This window comes from Tyto alba, unplaced genomic scaffold, assembly GCF_018691265.1.
Source record: "Tyto alba isolate M040663 unplaced genomic scaffold, T.alba_DEE_v4.0 Super-Scaffold_9, whole genome shotgun sequence".
Taxonomy (NCBI): Eukaryota; Metazoa; Chordata; class Aves; order Strigiformes; family Tytonidae; genus Tyto; species Tyto alba.
This window is the reverse complement of record NW_024881330.1, coordinates 4,967,775-4,988,331: the sequence shown is the minus strand read 5'-3', so window position 1 is coordinate 4,988,331 and position 20,557 is coordinate 4,967,775. Positions and strand designations below refer to the sequence as shown.

The following is a 20,557-nucleotide window of genomic DNA, read 5'->3' as shown; positions in this document are numbered from 1 at the left end:
CTACTGGATGCTTTAAAAATACACGTCCAGTCAGAGAGAGGATTCAGGAGGCCATTGAACATAATCAGCAAGACCTTCAGAATCTCCCTGGGCCTGTACTCACCTGGGTGGAGGAGCTACATGATATAGTTACTCAGGGGCACAAGATGGGATGGACTGAGCTGGGCAGTGGCAGATATGGTAATAGGAAGGTCTGGCAAGCTAGTTGGAAATCCCCACCCTGAACAGTCTCCCAGCCAGGAGCCTGAGCCCCTCCCAAGGTAGATCAGATCAGATCCATGATCTAGGAAGAAATGACCTTTGATGTGAAGCTTTAACACTAGGAGTACCCAAGGCGATGCTGCACAGGCAATCCACCAACCATATTCAGAAGCTGGTGGAATTGCTAGAAGGCAAAACTAAGATCCAAGAGGAAATATGGGCAACCTCCCTTTCTCAGGACAGTGTAACTAATCCTTTCACGCCCCTGTAAAATGAACTGATGGAGTTAAACTAGAAGTCACAGTTTGGGGTTGGGCCATCCACTCTGCAGGGTGAATTCCTCCCAATGGTCCACCGACAAGAAACCTTATATACATATCCCACCCCTGTGGGCTCAAGACAAATACACTTTGAATTTTTAATTGATACAGGGGCCCAAATTAGTGTTTTGAATAAGCTACAAGCCAATGAGTTTGCAATTAGACAGTCAAGGAAAACTCTAAACAGGATAGGGGTAACTGGTGTAGCAGAAAAATGTCCCATAGCTCGAACTCAACCTTGGCTACCTGGGGAAAAAGAGAATGATGGCTGTGGAAGTGGCTTTGAGCCCTTGTAAGGGAAACATATTGGGATTAATGTGCTGGCAGGCAAGTAGTGGTACCTACCCAACGGCAGGGTGTGGAGTTTGGGGAGCCAAGGGATAGAAGCTGGTCATGTTAGAACCCTGCAGCTTGCTCCCACACTACCGCAATCTGAACTGACTTGCATCTCTCTATCCAGCCATCAGTAGCAAACTTTTAGAGCAGGCATACTGAACAGTATGAAAAAGTTCTGGTGGAAGATACATTCAAGGAGGTTAAGAGCAGCAAGAGTAATTACCCAATCATTACTTAGGGCAGGTGAGATCAATCTCATTACGCATTGAGTTACAGAACATGCACTATCTGAGCAACTCAGATAAAGAATTTATTCTCGACAAGTACACAAGTACTATATACACCTTTTGCCTATGGATAGAGAAGAGACTAGAGTAGGGTCCCTAAGAATTGGTTTTATTCAGCATCACAAAACAGGTAAGTGAAATCTTCCAAGTCTGCAAGCGATATTAAGTTCTTAGGAGTATGCAAACGCCATGGCAATGGGAAAAAAAAATCCAGATAGATCTCACAAAATGAAGAAAGTTGCCAAAAGACAGCGGATACACTTCAACATGCAGATGTGACATAATGCATTTAGGGGAACAAACACTCTGAGCAATACCTCCTTAACCACTTAACACTTGCACTTTCTCCAGTTCCAACTGTGGGAGGAAGGCTGAGTCACTGCTTTCTCCAAAATCATCAGCTCAAAGTGTAGTAGCTGACCAAAAAAAAGCAACAAACATTCTGCATCGTTAGGAAGGGTAGTGAAAACATGGTACTTAAACATATTAGTGTACCAAACAATAAAGCATTCCCATCTTGTGTTCAGTTCCGGTCTCTGCGCCAGAAGGAATACAAAGTGGAGTTGGAGAATGTCTACAGCAGGGCAACTGAAGTGATCAAGGAATGAAGCAGATGCCATATAAGGCCAGACTACAAAATCTGGGACCCCTCAATTGGGAGGACCATAAGGCTCACAGTGAATATCACTGCAGCTTAAAAACAGAGGGTGGGAAGGAGAGGGGCAGGGGGGTGGGAAAAAAATTGTAACAGGGAAGTACTGGCTGGCATCGCTGATGCAATGGGGATGCTGAGAAATACAGGGCCAGGCATGCAAACTCTATGTACACAACCCCTGCTGCTGCCACCAAGGCACACTGCTGGGCTGGAGGCTCACTGGTCTGAGCCAGCAGCATCTCTTGTATCAGCAATAGTGTGGCCAGCAGGACTAGGGAAGTGATCGTCCCCCTGTACTCAGCACTGGTGAATACTGTGTTCAGTTTTAGGCTCCTCACTACCAGAAAGACATTGAAGTGCTGGAGTGTGCCCAAAGAAGAGCAACAAAGCTGGTGAACAAGTCCTGTGAGGAGCAGCTGAGGGAACTGGGGTTGTTTAGCCTGGAGAAAAGGAGACTCAGGGGAGACCTTATCACTCTCTACGACCACCTGAAAGGAGACTGTAATAATGTGGGGGTCAGCCTTTTCCCAAACAACAAGCAATAGGACAAGAGGAAATGGCCTCAAGTTGCACCAGGGGAGGTTTAGATTCATTATTAGAAAAAATTTTTCACTGAAAGGGTTAACACCACTGGAACAGGCTGCCCAGGGAAGGGGTTGAGTCACCATCCCTGGGGGTCAATGTGGCACTTGGGGACATGGTTTAGTGGTGGACCTGGCAGTGTTAGGTTTATGGTAGGATTTATCATCTTAAAGGTCTTTTCAAACCTAAATGATTCTATGATTCTTGTGTTCTTAAACTCCCCATCATGGCACTGTGAAGATGTAGGACAGTCCTGAGCTTTAGACATAGCCTTCAAGAATAACTACTCAGTCAGAAGTGCAGTTTTAAGAATATGTCAGCTACATTATAGGAAAGTTCTTACCCTTTAATGGCTTACAGTAAAAGGAGACGTATTTAATTCTGAACAAGCCCAGGAAACTTCAAAACCACTTAAGATGCTTAAGGAGGGACATCTGTGTGCTAGCAATGGTTCATATCTATCGGGAATATCTCCAGCACTGTGACCTGTGATCAGGTAATCCTGATGGAAATACAGTGACATTTTTTTGCCCTCTGGCAAGCTTAGGGAAAGCTCTAGACATGTACTCTGTAGTGTCTAGCTACCCCCATTTGTACTACAGAGTGCTTGTGCTTAGAAGCAATAAATTTAGTGGATTTTTTTTTCCTTCACAAAAAACATTGTCTTGACATTGCTTGCTCTTGAATTTCATTTTCCATGATGGACTCGTCACATGCAGTGTGTCACCACAAGTCACCTACATTTTCAAAAGGTGACAGGATTTTATAGTTCCTGTACTCAAGTACAAATTAGCACCGTATGCCACTAAAGCTGTTTTGTTCTCTAGGTATGACAGGAACTCAGCAGAGTGCGTAGATGCTTCAGAATGTAAAATAAATGTTTTTCCAGGTACAGAAATGAACGCCAAGGACACAACCAAGAATGGAGGAGAATTGGGAGAAAATACTGCAGGCAAAATACTGAAAAAATAACTCAAATGGAGCTACACATTCCAGACCACAATGTAAGACAGAACTGCTTCACTGCTTCCTTGAGTGTTTGGGGGGGGGGGGGGGGGGGGGGGGGGAGGGGAAGGGTGTGAGGGTTTGGTTTTCTTTTTAAAAGGATAACTAGTTAAAAACATTTAGAGGAACAGACTAACAATGTAACAGGAAAAAAAAAAAATCACCCAAAGTTTCTTTTTTGAAAACTAAAACAGTATTTTGCAAGCTTTTGGGGTTGTTGGGTAAAAAGACAAATTCTTAGAAAGTTTGAAGAGTCATTTCCCTTCATGTTCCACCACTGTAAAATTATGCTGTTTCCATGGTTATTGCCCACACATGGATTCCATTGTTACAGCAGTTTTTCAGAAACTAGAATTAAAGTTTTAAGTTTTCTCATTTGAAGTTACACAACATTCAAGACAACTCAAAGAAGGCTGAAGATAATCAATGCAGCCAGCAGGGAGGGAAGGAGAGAAGAAGGAAAAAATTTAAAGGACAGCTTTCCAGTAAAGAACACAAAGTAGTCTGCCAAAAGTTTAACAGATTATTATCACCTTTGCACATACATTGTACTTACCTTAAAAAAAAAAAAAAAGAGCCTTTGCTAGTTAACACTTGCATGCATGAAAAGACTAGCTTAGTGTCTAAAAAATAAAACGTTTTATTGATCTCAATGGGATTACTGCAAGGCATTCAAAGGGAGCTTGACAGCAGCTGCAGAAGTTCTGTTCTATATAGAAATCTGCCCCAATAAACAAGATTAAATCTATTTGTAACAAGAATACTAGTGTTTCCTCAGTCTAATAGAGATACTATGGATGGAGAAAAAATTTGCTGCCATTCGAGCTTGTTCCCAAAGTGAAGCAAAACTTCCCTTTACAACACATGGGCATTTCCACAAGCATATGGCTTTGGGCATTTGCAGCCAGAGCTAGAGTCTGAAATAAGTCCTCCAATGAGACATGACAGTTTGGGTTCTTAATGATGTAAGAAATAACAAGAGAACTGAGGACAGGATGCTCAGTATTTTTGCTATACAAACTCCCAATAAATTTACCACCACAGGCACAAGGATAACTCCTTTAATGTAATCTTGTTTCAGCAAGTCTTCCATGTCTTACTAGGGACATGATAACACCACTTCCAGCTACCGTACTGTCTGGAGGCACAACATGCTACCAAGTGTAATAATGGTGGGTTGGTTTGTTTTGGGGTTTTTTTGGGAAGAAAAAGTCAAAAAGGCTTTCCAAAACCTAGGCCAAAGAAATACTGTTTCAAGGACAATCTAAACTGAATAACCTATTTGCTGAAGTCCAGAGCAGATGCAGGGTAACACAGTTAGCAAGGAGATAAAAACAAACTTTATTATTTTTATCATTACACAAGCACACATAAATATTTTTAAGCCAAAAAAACACAAAGCCTACCTCAGGGTCTTAAATAGGAAGTTAAGGGCAACAGAAACAAAGACAACAAATCAGGAAAGAGCAAGAGTCATCAGAGAACTATATGTTATGCATTCATCTAAACTGATAGAATTCTTTTTTCTTGCTGTGTTTTATGATAGCAGTATTTGTTAGGTCCGTTCCCTTCTCCCAAACGCATACAACGCAGATGCACCAGCAGAAACAGCAAAATCTTTTCCCTAGCTTCTCTGTCCCCTTTTATAGAGTTTTCCAGTTGAAAGGGACAGAGAGGATGAATTAAGACAGCAAAAAAGATGACAGGCGAGGTAGGGAGGAACCACAGGCAGAAAAAACAGCAAAAGAAAAAAACCCACACACATATACCAGGAAAAACAAATGAAAAGAGATGACTGCCGAAATCTAGATTACAAAGGAAAAAATAGAAGGTATTGGGGGAACAAGACTGCAGACAGAGGAATTTCAGTACTCAACATGAGACAGGCTTTCTTCTCCTAATTGGTTCTGTCATGTAGCCATCGGAGAGCGACTCTCAAAAGACAGTGTCGTTTGTGTAAAAAGAAAACCCCCAACATGTCTGCTCTTTGCAAGAACATGATCAAACAAGAGACCCAGTTGGCTTGACAGAACACAACACGCATGCAACTTCCATATTCTGTTTGCTGTGACTTTCAAGCACGGCCATTACTTCTACCAGCAAAGTGAGCAAGCCACATAGTTTGTTTCTAATGCAGCAGCACACAAAAAGTCTATCATGTGATTGATGGATTCTCATATCCACAAACCCACCGAAAAACTTCAGCTTGGCATCATTAAGATTCTATCAGTCCTGAATTGCAATTTAAGATAGTACTTTTCACCTTAATCTGCTGCTCTATTTAATCAATTTAACGCAAAGTAAAAACTTAATTTAACAAAATTGAATGCGTTATTTCTCTCTGCCTCTGGCATGAGATAGATTAAGACTGCCAGAAATACTTGCAAGACTTAAGATTCATTACATCTTAGGTGGCAGATAAACATTAGATATGCTATAAACTCTCTATTCTGTAGACTCAATATCGTGTCTATGAGCTGTGGTTTTTTAGTTAACACTGCAGTTATCTCTCCAGCAGCTAACTCAAGTTGCACCTCCTACACATGCCATGACTGTGATTTTTAAAGTAAAAGCTCATAAAATATTATTTCATACAATACTAACAGACTCCACTGACACTAGGGAGATAGAACAATGGCAGTAAAGACAACTCTCAACTTATATATGTTTTACATCTCCTCTGTAGGTTCCTGGCCAAAAGCAGGTTGGATAAATGCATGGGTCAGAACAGAAGGCATTCAAGGTCCAGGTCCCTGCTGTCTCAGATGAGGTAACAGCTTACAACCCTACTCAAAATTTCTTAAGGTTTGATTTAAACTTATCGGATTGCCCACAGAAATACCAAAAAACAATGACAGAATAAGCCATGTAAGAATGTTTGGAGGTCCACACAAGAGTTTGAAGCTAGAAGTTAACGCAGGTTACAGAAGACACATCTACTCGTCAGCCTTTCCTGGCAGCCCCAGAGCTGGAGATACCCGAGCAGTCCTGGGGTGAGACTGGAGCTGGTTCTCCAAGAAGCAGCTTTTGTCGTCCAAGGGCCAAGGCTATGGCACAACAGCACTATTTATACAGGGAAATGAACACTTGTGCCTTCAGGGCTGTCAAACCAATTTTCCTCACAAATAACTAACAAGCCAACTGTAAGGGCAGCAGCAGGGAAAGGAATCCTGACAGAGTGCTGTTCTCAAAACACACTCGTTACTTTCTTAGGTAAAAATCACTAAGTCGCTCTGACTTACCTTATATTGATAAATATCTAAGTACTACAGAGTATTATAGGTCTATTTAAAATGGATTAATCCTACCATGATTTTGTATCTAGATGTGACTTCTTATGAAAAAACAAATAGCTTTCCAATACAAAATGCATCTACTATTAAAATACAGTCTGAACTTTACTATTTCTGATGATGATGTTAATAAACAGTTCTGTTTCACTTGGAAAGTACATAGTCAAATATTTCAGCAACAGCTTTTCCATTTATAACAAAGGGATCATATAGTGTATACGCTTGTGCAATTACATCTTACTCAAACTTGCTTTGTTGATAGATAAAATGCAATGCCAATAGTGAATACATATACTGCTGATGTATAACGATTCCTTTTTGGCAAGCCAAGTTAGCCAGAACACTCATTGGCAGAAATATGACCTAGTCCTTTAAGAATAAACAGAAAAGGGCCACAAAGATCGTGATTATATAAGTACATTTGGTACAGCCCTCTGTAGGTTGGACTCAGTGAACAAATATTTTCTGCACAAGGAGAAGAATTCAAGACCACAAAGAAGCATACAGAAGAAACATGTGCTTTTCCCTGAGCAGTGCGTGCTAGGAGGTAGTAAAATATAAATCTTTTGTACCACATTATAATCTGTAGGAAATTACAGCAACAATAATAAAGCCTAAACCAAGAAAAAGCACTGTTAAGCTATTTAAATTCTTTACTGATATTGTAGTTTATTTGTCACCCCATCATTCCATGTGTCTCAAAAACCAACACCAGCTCACCTCCTGTTATTTCAAACAAGGATAAATTATTTGAGGACTATTCTCTAAAAAGTTTTTCTTTCTCTCATCACTCATTGGGCATGGAAGAAGGAGAGCCCAGCAAAAAAAGCTGTCCAGCTCCAGAACCAACTTGGACAAAGTCAGATGCCATCAAATCCCACAAGAGCAAGAAGAAAGAATTTCACTTGGTCACAGGGGTTATCTAGAACTGAACTGACAGTTGTTTCACGCACTTTCAACCTCAGTAACATGAAGGTGAACATTTAATTACACTATGATCTAGTTTTCGATTTATCATGTATGAAGAGTCAGGTACCCCTAACACACTAAGTTATTGAGAATACATTGTCACAGTATCTTTTATCTCCCATAATGTGCAGAATACTTATGCAATGATTATTAAAAAATTAAAATTAATCAAAATATTGAAACAACATTGAGTTCATTCAAAGATCTCTTTTCCCCTACCTTCCCTCTCTGAATAGCTGGTGAAGGTATCCTAAAACCCACCCTCAAAAAATATAACAACAGTTAAAGCTTGAAGTATAATGAGAAAGAAAATGGCTTAAGTTCCAAATTAGAAATATTATTCAAATTTCCAGTAATTATTACAAAGAGACTCATTTTCAGTGCAAGCTGTTTCAACATCTAAACAGATTCAGAGTGGATGTGAACTTAAATTTGCTGGAAAATGTTAAAGTAATTCTGGCACAAAATCATCCAGCTACTGCACGAGGATGCCAGTATTTCAGGAACTTCTGAACAGATACATTTTGTGCTGATATGCAGAAAGAGATCAAATTAAAGAACTGTAGTGTGTACTTATTCCAGTGTCAGCTCTGGTACAGTTAATATTTATTTCATCATTCTGCAAATTAAGAATTTGTGACAGTACAAAGGAATTTTGGGTTGCATATGCTAACAACATGTCACAGAACTGGAGTTGAAATAATTTCTACTTTGTATTTGTCTGCTGCAGCCCCACATAAGAAGAAATGCACAAGTTCTTAATAACAGGATACTAAAAGATCAGAGCAAACTGGAGAAGGCTCAAAGTGAAAAAATTATTTTCAGCCTAAATGACAGGGATGTTCACCCTTCTGCCACATGAACGCAATTTAAGGAAGTCCATTTATCTCCCTTCTCTCACTTGCTGAATCCCAGAGCACTGACAAAAGTCACAAAGCCAGAAGGAAACTTATGGAGTGTGTTTCTATAGCTAAGAGAAAAACCACAGAAATCTTGAAGATTTTGGGGTAAACTGGGCAACTCTGATCTCCAGATAGCAGAGCAGTAACTTTTCATATCGCCATAGCAGATCTGGCTGGATTAGGTCTGCCAGTGGCCTAAAGCATTCCCCAGTAACCCAGCAAGGCTGGAATTAGTGAATCGGAGAATGGTTTGAGTTGGAAGGGACCTTTAAAGATCATGCAAGTTCAACACTCCTACTGTGGGCAGGGACATCTCTCACTAGATCAGCTGCTCAAAGCCCTGAACCAGCTGGACTTTGAACAATTCCAGCAATGGGGTGTCCATAACTTCTCCGAGCAACCTGTTCCAGTGTCTCACCACTCTCAAAGTAAAGAATTTCTTCCTTGCATCCAATCTAAAGCTGTGTTCTTCAAGTTTAAAACCACTGCCCCTTAAAACCATCACTATGGGTCCTGGTAAAAAGTCTCTCTGCCTCTCTCATAAGCCCCCTTTCTATATTGAAAGGCTGCAGTTAGGTCTCCCCAGAGCCTTCTCTTCTCCAGGCTGAACCACCCCAACTCTCTCAGCCTCTGAGAGCACCTGGGAGGTGCTCCCACCCCCTGATCATCTTCGTGGCCCCCTCTGAACCCACTCAAGCAGGTCGTCTTTCCTGCGCTGAGGACTGTAGAGCTGAATGCAGCACTGCAGGTGGGGTCTCACCAGAGCAGAGTAGAGGGGGAGAATCACTTCCCTCAACCTTCTGTCTCTGCTCCTTTGGAGGTAGCCCAGGATAAAGTTGGCTTCCTGGGCTACAAGCACACATTGTGCAAATGCATAATCTTTTAGAGCAGACTCACACTATACAACATTTTTTCCCATAGCTGGAAACCTCTATCTGGTACTGCTCTTGAAGTACGTGGTCCTAAGGCTTCCCCCTCGCAAGAGTTCTTCCAAAACTGGAACTCTAGAAAAAAAAATAATTCCTCCTGCTGTCCTATTTAGCCATTAGTTATCAATCCCATCCTTTTACTGGATGCTTTCACAAGTTTTCAGATTTATTCTTACCTCAGCAGCTGTAAAGCTCACTTTACTTTTTACAGTGTAAAGGAAAACTGAAAGCAATGCCAGAAAGCTTCCAAATTTAAAAAGCAAGACTAAGATGCAAATGAATGGTACAGCATGGTGCTTAATAGGATATCCAAGATGACAAGACCGCCTTACACACTTCCAACACAAGTTTACCTTCTCAAAATACCTGAATACATTGTTTTGAAATACCAAATGAAACAAAAGGAAAAAATCAAGAACCTTTTCTGAACAGATTAATGAAGCATTATTTACCATACATCCATATAGTCAACACCATCCTAGTGTTCACAACGCCCTTCAGCAAGGAGAAAGCACAACCACCAGTGTGACCCCTTTATCCCAGTGCATCTGTGCACTAGCAAACCTTTCATGAAACTCATTTGACCTGCCATTACCTGCCTCCTGACCACCATTCTGGCTAACCCCTGAGCCCCAACCCCACCTCCTTGCTACCAGTTGGCAAGAAGCATCATGGTGCTCTGGATGGTTCGAAGTTCCAAGCGTACCAGTTTGGGGGTCACCACGTGTGCACGCTGATGTCAGCAGCCTGACCTCAGCAGCTCTGTTCAGCTGCGTTCTGAAGCATCTGCCTCCGTGTTGAATTTGGTAGGAACCAGTTTATGACCAAAAAAGCATGGGGGAGAGCATAACAGAGAGATGGTATGCAACACAAGTCTAACTATTTAGGAAAGCAAGGCAATGACGGACAATATTGTCATTAAGGACATGACCACAGTGAGAAAAGTGTGATGTCATGGGTAGAGACTCGTAGTGGTTTCATCCTGTCCAAGGCAGTTTCTGTGCAGGGAAGAAGGGCATCATCTTGTCCAAACTACCTCTTCCAGACCACATACACAAAAAGGCTTATCCCAACAAAATACTATTAAAATATACTAGCTAGAACTCTACAGTATACTAGCTAAAGTAATAAAGAAAGATTTCAGGTTTTTCCCCCATAGACTTTTCTAATGAAGACATCTTCACATCTCTCTGTAGACTTTAGACAATGTCAACATTACATACAGTGCTACCAGTTAAAGTCTACAAATTAATTAGGCCCTGTTCCAAAAAAATTATCAAGTGCAGTTTTGAGTCTGGGCAGACAGCAGTGACTTGCCATGACTCATCCTGAGTCCTGTTTCCAAAACACTCACATGAATGCAAGAACATCCAAGTTTTACCTGACCTGTCCGCCATCCAGAACATCTATTTCTGAAAAGTCTGAAGAGACTAAGAGAACATAAAGTTCCAACTCCTCCATCTCTTCCTCAAAGTACAAAAATACCAAGCTAGACTGAGAAACTAAGGACTTTATTTAGGCTTCCATGATTTAGTCTCTAAAGCCTCTATCCCAAACTCTAAACCTAAAGCCATTCAAAATGCAAATATGTTGCTTTTGCATTTGGGGTAAGTCAATATAGTAGTTTAGACACAAAATGGTTCCAATGACCTGTGCTCCCTTCCATGTAGATCATTAATGGACATCCTGTCCCCTTCTGAACTGGTTGATAGAGTCAGCCTACTACAGCTAATGCCCTAAGGCCAATGTGGCTTTCCCTCCTGACAGCAGCTTTTTCAATGACACCTCAAAGACAAAAGAACAAACAAGGAACCCTCATTCTACCTGCTGGAAACTTAAGACAATCTCACTATGTTATGATAACTTTTATCAGTTTATCCCCATCAGAGGCAAGACTTCCAGGTAGTAAGCAGCTCTTTTCTACTGCTGCATTCAACAGCTGCCCTCTATGAAACAGAATTCCTGTTGGGCTTTTAAACTTTACATTATGACTAAGTCTAGAAACCTGGCGGACCTCCACCCCAACATCCTTTAAAGATCGGTACGTTAATCAAATGAAAGGCAAACAATTGTAACATTGATTAAGAACACACATCCAAATGCTCTAGAGTAGCATCAATTATTAAAAATAACTCATATGGTCTCATACAACAGCCGCAACAATTTATTTTTAGGGACAAAATCCTCTCATTCAAGAAAACCATGAGAGATGATGAAATTTATTTAATTCACATGTAAGAATAAGCTAGCAGAAATCTATGTTGGGAACATTTGTGTACTAGGTTACAGCCCTGATTACTGGCAAAATACAGACATTTGTGACAAAGCTCCAGAAAACTGAGGTCTGACTTTTGGATTTTTTGGAAACTGAATGCCATGAGATGAATGGTATGAATGATAAAAATGTGAAATTTCCCAAATATTTTACATGCAAATAACATTACATCCATATTAGAAAGCTTGGTAGCAGTAGCTTATTCCTTATTTCATTCAATCATTATTTTCCCTTCATATTTACCAGCATTCCAAAGAATAACTTGCACAGCAAAACTATCTAGTCTCAAGTTCATGAAATCAGTTAAATATGTGAAGCACACATGTAAAATCTACAGTTATTTGTAATTCTGATACCTTGCTTTCAGACCCACCTTGTGTAAAACTGTGGAGTTGGAGATCAATTAACCACAACTCAGAAGTGCCCTGAAGCTTCAAAACCAGCAATGCACAAACCAATATTTAATTTGCAGTCAGTTTAGGAGTTAAAAATGTAACAGTCTTTACCTACAAAGTGTATGTATTATAAACCACAAAGTGAAATAAATACCAATGTGCACTACCAACAGCCTCAGCAATTAAACTTTGAATAGTTCAATATAATTTTTTTAATATATCCTTGTTTTGACAAAAATTTGGAAACAAAAATATTTTACAGTTCAGATGCAAATTTAGGGATTAAATATTTTTAAAAATACAAACCAGGTGAGGAACTTGAATAAAGAAGGGATTGTACTTAAAAACAGATGAGCCTTCTGATTGAATGTAACCCTCCCTCCCACCTTAATACTTCCACACTTTGCCCATTAAAAATTAGGGGATGCACAACTTGCATTAGAAAAGCATTAGACACTAAAAGAATAATTAACTCTCTATTTGTGTATTTCAGATAATTTTTAAATCCATGATGCTCCCCTGAATATGGCCATCACAAATTTTCTTTTTATAAGGACACCTTCAAGTGGGAGTTTTAGTTAGAAAAGCTAAACTAGCATCTTCTGACCCATATTACTCACACTGCTTGTACACAGTTACTGCAGTGATGGTAGCAGCGTTCCATCCAGTTTTTTTTGCTGTCATCACTATGGATACAGAGACCATCAGTATACTAAGAAATGTAACTTACTGTTTTCCTTATGTCATTCTTTACTCTTTTCCAGAGGGAGAGCTGCAGTTATGTCTCCAAAGCTAAGTGTTTGTTACTAAAAGCAACATCAAAAATATTAATTCCTTTTATTAGTATCAGATTTCAGTAATTTTCATGTCACTAGAACTCTGGATTTAGTATAGAGCTCTAATTCTTATCCTGTTCCTTCAAGGAGGAGGAAAATAACTGGTGAAAGTCTCACACCATATACATACGTTTACGCACACCCAAAGCAAATCTTCCACGTAGCTTTGGCTTGGCTTCTTTTCAAACCTTATGAAGAAGAAACCTCTGAACTGAAGCCCAGATTTCACCACCACCACCAGATGTCCCATTCTTCTTTGACTACCTAAATCTACACATGATATCCTGGAGAAAGTGGGCCGCTTAAAATAAAAAGCGCCACCCAAAAAAACCTCACCCCAGAAAGATGCAGAGGTCATTGTTTAATGACCACCTTCACATAGGGTCACATCTGTTTAGGATTTAGCACAGAGCCAGAAGCCCAAGGCTCAGGCTGGATACGAATATATCCCATGCTCATTAATTTTTTTTTATGATATCAAGGAAGGATTAATCCATAGCCTCTAACACCATGCAAAGAGGTACAAGTTAACATCCTGTTTACTTGTCTGTTTTACAAAAACAAAAATTATTATGCAGAGACTTCTAAGGTAAGTTATTCACCATAAGAATCCAACTCAAATTTACATGTAAGGTGATACATAACAATTAGCATACATTAAAGGCAGAGGAGTACAACCTGAATTGCTCTGCTTAAAATAACTATGATGAAATATGGTTCAGACTCACAGGAATATTACTAATAGCAAAACAACATGAAAAGACTTCCAGAAACAGTTGGCAGTTAAAAATACATTGAATATTATACTGAGAAAAAGCCTACCACTTCTTTTGGAGGTTGTTCTTGTAGAGATCATTTAGAATAAAGGAACAGGCTGAAAGGAAGAACTCCACGATCACAGCTGCCTCAATTCCCGTGGACCTTAACACCTACTATGATTCTGCCAAGCTTTTATCATCCTATCCTGAAAGGTAAGCCAAGTAGACTGATCCTGAAAGAGGGAAATGACAACACAACCACCTGCTTACAATATGTACAAATATAACCTGGAATGCCAAACCCGGAGTCCTGTTGACAACCATGACTTTTTAAATGCCCTTTTCCTTTCCACATTCTAAATACTATTTTATTAAAATACGAAATGACCTTCTATTTATTAATGGGAATCTTCGTTAGCAATTTAAAGACGTACCTTCCACAATACAGCTGTGAGTGGACAACACAATATATTACAATATACCTTCCACGTGCTGTTAAAGGGCAGTATTTCAGTGGTACCTGGAACAGCTATTAATAACTTCTGGTAAGTGATCAAGGCTCCCTCTTGGTACAGAGCATTGTATCTCATTTAATGCATTCACTTATGGGTGCAGTTATAGAGACTCTTATTGCCTTCACAAACCCTTTTAATCCTCCTTTATAAGGAAACACTGTCCAAGCTGCATTTGTCCAGATTCTTGCCCAGGGACTTTAAGTTGCCTGCTTATTGCTACAGGAGAAAAAAAAAAAAAAAAAAAAAAAAAAAAAGTACTGATTCATAGCTACCAGTAAGAAACAAAAGAAATCACATCACTTCTGACAGTCACCTACTCTATATCCAAGATAACAATATGTGTGGACAGTACACAATGTAATCAAAAATAAACCACTATTTCTGCCAATTCCTACTACTGTAAATGAATTTAATGAAGTTCAAGCACTTGAAAACACAGCATTATTTCCAAAACTTAATAGTTTCAAAATAAATTGGTGTCTAAAGAATTATGGTGCATTAGGAAGACTTATGCAACTCAAGGTCCCAAAGGAATAAGAGAATAGGCAAACCAAATTATCTACAAGCATCTAGACATAAAGGAGAATCAGGCCAATTTGAAAGAATTTATACTGGCTGTTCGCATATAACTGGTAATGTGTCTTATAAATACCTGAGAAGCAACATGTCCCATCAGAGGCTTCTAACACCACATCATGATTTTCTACTAGCTTTACAACTAGTTAAGAAAAATCAACCTAGCACATACAAAATGAGATTACTAGCAAGACAGTAATACCAGAGCAAACCTGGAGGTTTTAGTGAATCAAAAGTGAAAAAGAACTACTGAGACTACTGAGAGAAGAGGAAAAATAAATTAAAAACTAATATTATTTTGGGACTTGTGAACAATGGGTGCCAAAAATAAGGAAGACAAGTAATCTTTTCACTTTATACATTGCTGATAAGTGTTAAGCTAGAATATTAGGTAGCATTTTGAGCCCAGCACAGTATTTATTAGCCCTGAATTTCCTGAGGATTGAAATTCCCTGCATCTTGGGCACTGCTAATTAAAACATGTTTCAGGAAGTACACTCAAGACTGCTTCTCTTCCTCTGAAGTTCTGCATGAACATCTGCCAGGAAATAACCCAGATCTTTCCTTTACTACAGCACACAAAAACCAACCTTGGCAACCCCTGGGTTGGCACTTGCTGGTCCTGCTGCCCATCAAGCTGGCCAGTATTTTTTCCACAGTATTTTATGACTTGTCAGCATGTCTGTATCCACTAATTTTCCTTTTCTTATAAGGACACTCATTACCACCTGGTCTACAACTACAACTCAAGATGCTACACCAATAACAAACACTACCATAAAGGTTAATAGGAAGCCTGGCAAGCCTAACTGAGTTCACAAGTAAAAACTAAACTTACCAAGCCTTGAGAAGATTATGGTCTGGTTTGGATTTTGTTTTCTTTTTATGCACTCGGAAAATTCTCTTCAAGTTTTCTTTTTATAAGCAGGAAGGTAACAGACTTTCCAAGGTGCAAGGTTGATGTGGAGTTGATATACTAAGCATGTGAAATCTGGACATAGCGGAAAGTTAAAAAGTCTACCACCTAGCAGTGAGGAGCACATTATCATTGACTATTTTGTATAAGAATGGTCTTGGTGAATGATTCAGAATATCCTGCTGCTTTTAGAAACTTTCCTAGGACAGCGTTAAACAGTCTTGTGTATTCCCTGCAGCAAATAACAAACAGTACAGATCTTAATCCATTAACCAAAATACAGGATCAAAGGACAATTACACATTACCACTGAGCAAGTGTTCTCATAGAAACAAAGCTACAGCAAACTTTACTGCAAATGTAGCCCTGCATTCCCAAAAGCTCTATGTCTATTTTTAGAGAAGTGATAAATACATTATTGGGATAGAACAGAATAGCCGTAGTGAAACAGAATTAGTTTTGCTTTCTAGACCAATAAAATGATTGACATCCACCTTTATTAAGGCTATAAATAAGAGCCTACCACCATAACAGCTAAAAACACGTGTAGGCATGCTTGACTTCAGATACAAGAACTACTCTTACTGATCTGAGCATGTCAACATGGTTGCACAAATTTCAACAGGTATGTGTTTGCAAGGCAGGGATGAAGGAAAAAATTAGTTGCCCCAAGACAAGAAGAATGTATTCTGTGAAAAGGTCCCAACATTTCCAAGTTGAAACAATGTTGCAAATGTACAGGTTAATACCCTAATGTATGGGGGAAAGCTTCTTGGAGATTTAACCAAGCCAATCGTTCAGAAATCTGAAATTTAAACAGTCTGGAAAGTAACAGCAACAGCCTGGCATCATCAGAATGTACTACTACAGATCCAACCAAGCCGTATTACAAAGGAGTATTAATTACAGAGTCAAATTTTGTTTTCTGCTTTGTATTTCCCCATTTGCATTTACCAGAAAGGCTAGCAACCCAAACAAATAATTTCGTTTTGTATACAGATGACCTTTGGCACCTCCAGAGGAAAGACTAAAAACCCTACTTCATTCTATGTCAGTAACAGATTCCAAGATAAACCAGACAGGGTGAGGTTTTATTAAACTCCACCAAGGGATGAGACAATTAAGGAGAGTATCACAAGCACTGAAATTTATTGCCCACAGCCCACTTACTTCTAAATAAAAGACAACAGTTGCTGCAGGAACAGGCTGAGGAACAACAGCTATGCTGAGCAAAGGCCAGGCCAGGGTCCAGGAAGGTATTAAGCACCAGGTGGCATGGTTTGTGGTCGTTACATTCAAGTTCATTGCTTTTAAAGCTCTGGTGATGCCTGCCAATACAGAGAGAGCAGAGAGCCCTTCACAGCAAGAACCCAGCCAGAGAGAAGAGCATGTTCTGCACTGAACTGCTGGTGAACTCACACACGCTTGTGTGCCGAGCCAGCTTGGAAGAAGTTGAAGTTTACCGCAACCTTGATGGAAAAGTAAATCTTTCTCCAGTGACCCAAAAGTCTAGAATAATAAACCAGATAGCAAGCCCAGCAAAATTCCACTTTCAGAAGCCAGGAGGAGCTATGAGCACATAGGTGTTATTGGCAAGAAGCAACATACATTCATCTTGACACTCAAGAATAAAGTGGTTATTCTTTACAGTTTTAAGTGCATACTGAAACCTTTTGAAACAGATTTTGTATCAAGGGAAAAGCCCTGAATGTATTAAAACAAGATTACAAGCATAACATCCAAAATATACAGAAATCATGGATCTTTAAAGATTTTCATTAGGGAAATGTTTCTTACTGTAAGAGATAATAAGGAACATTAATTTATGAATCTACCATACTGTTTTTAAATGAGTGCTATGCTGGATACAACAAGGTTGCTCGTAAAACACTAGTTTAATTTCAAATGAAATAAAACTGTGAAGTTGAAAAGCATCTGATGTAACTTGCAGTAGGGATACAATCAGAACATCTTTTGGAAGCTGCTTCTCAGGTGGAGGTGCTACCACCACTTGCTGTCAACGGCTGTCCAACATCTTTGATAACACACACACAATAAATACCTGTACAAATGTGTGTAGATTCACCCACAGAACCTCTGCACCAATTCAGTGCATAAAGACTGGCCTGAGGATTAAGTTAGAATTATAAAGCTAAACAGAACTGTTGATCATAATCCCTCCCTTTATATACATGCCTTGTGCATTCACTAATAATCAGAGCAAATAATCAGCATCAGGAAGAAGACAAAGGATTCTTTATGAGCTGAAGCGACTAAGTGTCATCCATGCATTCAGGGTTTCTGAATGATGTTAGCAGAGTCATTTAGTCAAGTTTTCTGCCATCACCACGCTTCTTTCACGGACACGTGCTTCGATACCTGGAGGGCTAAATATAGAACCACCAAGTACTGTTCAAATCAGTGAGAGATCTGCTTTGGGTGCAAATTTTAAGTCTTACAACGAAAAAATGGCATGTCTGAGCAGGGATCTGAAATTGAAACCTTTGATCCTAAGTTCTGTGCCTCCATCAAATACAGATACTAATACCACCATAAGATAAATGGGTAAAGCCAGCACTACCATGGCAAACCTCACAGAAGAAATCCATCTTGTAAGAGAAGGGCCTGAAGAGTGCCATGAATAGACAAGCATATTTTTGGTACCAAACAAAGTAGTGGTTCTGTGGAACAAAGTATGTGATCACATAATGAAAAGACTATCGTGATACACATAAGAGCTTAAAGTTTTGTGCTATGAATACAAGACTTACAATAACAGTTTATAAAGCAGCTGGGTAAGCAAGACATTCAGTACATTTTTTGGTCGTTTCCACTGGAACTGTCATTCTAGTAGTCGCATATATAACACCAATTTCAAAGCGTAACTAGCACTAATCCCTTCCTCCTACCAAATCCCCGGCCAGAAAAAATACACATACTTCAATGTAAATCTGACAAGTCAGAAGTACTTGCAATTCACATTTAAGGTCCTTTGCTGCTTCTTCTTACTTGCCACTGTATTTCACAGCCCTGTTATTCACAGCACTGGTTTTCTATAAAGTCTTATCTAGGAAGGTACTGCGAGATATTTACCTAACAAACTAATAAATACTGAGTTGTCATGGTTTTACCAGGATATGACTCACTTCAGCCTTTTACAAACCATGTATTTCAAAAAACAAATGGCTTCAGTTCACAAAACATACAAGTGTGCTTTTTTGTCTATGACATCATGACAGTCATAGCTGTTCATTTTAAAAGGTCAAACAAAATCAAAGGAAGCATTAAAAAAACCCTGAAATCATAGGTCTGATTTGTAGGTCTTTATAGATCATGAACTGAAGAGGGGGGGGCCTGTTTTGTGTCCTCCTTGTTCTCTAGATCTCCCACACTATTAGTTTTCCATGTTCAGGAAATATTTTTAAAATGTCAAGGTTTCCATCTGAACCATAATTCAGAATTAACATGATAGGTAAGACAACGAATTTAAGTCTTAACTGATAGAAGTATCAGTACTGGGGCTTTTTGTTCAAGCTGAAGTACTCTGGGGTCTCTCCAGTTTAGGTGACAAAACTGAAGACTACTATTCCTTAAACCACTCATGAAGTAAGAAGTTAAGCAAAAAAGCTACTGAAGAATAAAGACATATGCCCCTGCAAATCTAGATAATCACGAGATGCCAAGTGACCCTCCACTTTTTTCTGAACGTGGAAATATGCAGAGATCCTGCAGAGGCAATACTCTAAAGTTGAACTGCAAGACAGCAGTCTGAAATCTCATTAGGGACCTAGTCTATATGAAATGCTAGCAGCCACATCTCCTTTACTCCAAAGTATATTACAGCCCAGGCAAGGAGAACAGTAACATAATCTAAAACAGGTGATATCAAAATTTTAAATAAAGCTCCCCACATCAGAAAGTTAAGACACAAAAGCGCTCTCAAAGTAGCAGGAGATGAGTTTTGTTACCTGCCAAAGCCTACACAATAGAAAATAACGTAGGCTCCCAAGTCAGGAACCACAGGGAAGGCTGCAGAAAGATCAAAAGAAAAAAAAAAAAACCACACCAAAAAAAAAAAAAAAAAAAAAAACACCCCATAAACCAGAAAAGTAAAAAAAAAAAAAAAAAATATGGATCCAACAAGTTTTTCTAGCTACACTCAAATGTAAGAATATTCCAAACATCCATATTTGTTAGCAGCAATAAAAGCAGAAGTCAGAAATAACAAGTATACTTGAGGAATAAAACTGAAGTTTGCAAAAATAACCATTCACCCTGGGAGAAATAGGGGTCACAAGGAATCATAAAAGTAGGAGAACAGAAATAAGTTCCTGTAATACAAAGAATACTGTGGTTGCCCAACTTCTACTTAAGATTAGGCCGTAAGCAGAAATAGAGTTCAGCTAAGTGCCCCCTACAGTGAAGATTTTAAGACAAATTTTTATGTACTACAGAAAAGCAAAAAGTGAAAATACGGAATCATTTACATTTCACTCCAAAGCCAGCACATCGGTCTGGTCAGACAACTGCCAGCTAAGTAGTTTCAGTAGGTGAAAAAACACCTTACAAATTCCTCCAATACAGGATAAACTCCTTGCTACCCACCTTTGTACCCTAAGGCTGAATGGAAGGGTCACATGTGGCATGTCAGAAAGGCCAGTTCTAGGAGGTGCAGGGAAAATGACAAACCAAGAAATCCTGTTTTAACACCCACTGTTTAAAAATCACATTTTGCAACAATTACAAGGAAAGAACAACAAAAGAAAATAATTTCAATTCTACCCAGAATAAAATCCTGTGTGAATGT

General features: G+C 39.3%; 1 protein-coding gene across 2 annotated transcripts in view; it reads right to left on the bottom strand.

The window, feature by feature from the left end:
- PTK2 (protein tyrosine kinase 2) overlaps window positions 1-20,557 on the bottom strand; it is a 222,910-nt gene that overhangs the window by 187,244 nt on the left and 15,109 nt on the right. The gene's annotated exons all lie outside the window — the stretch shown is intronic.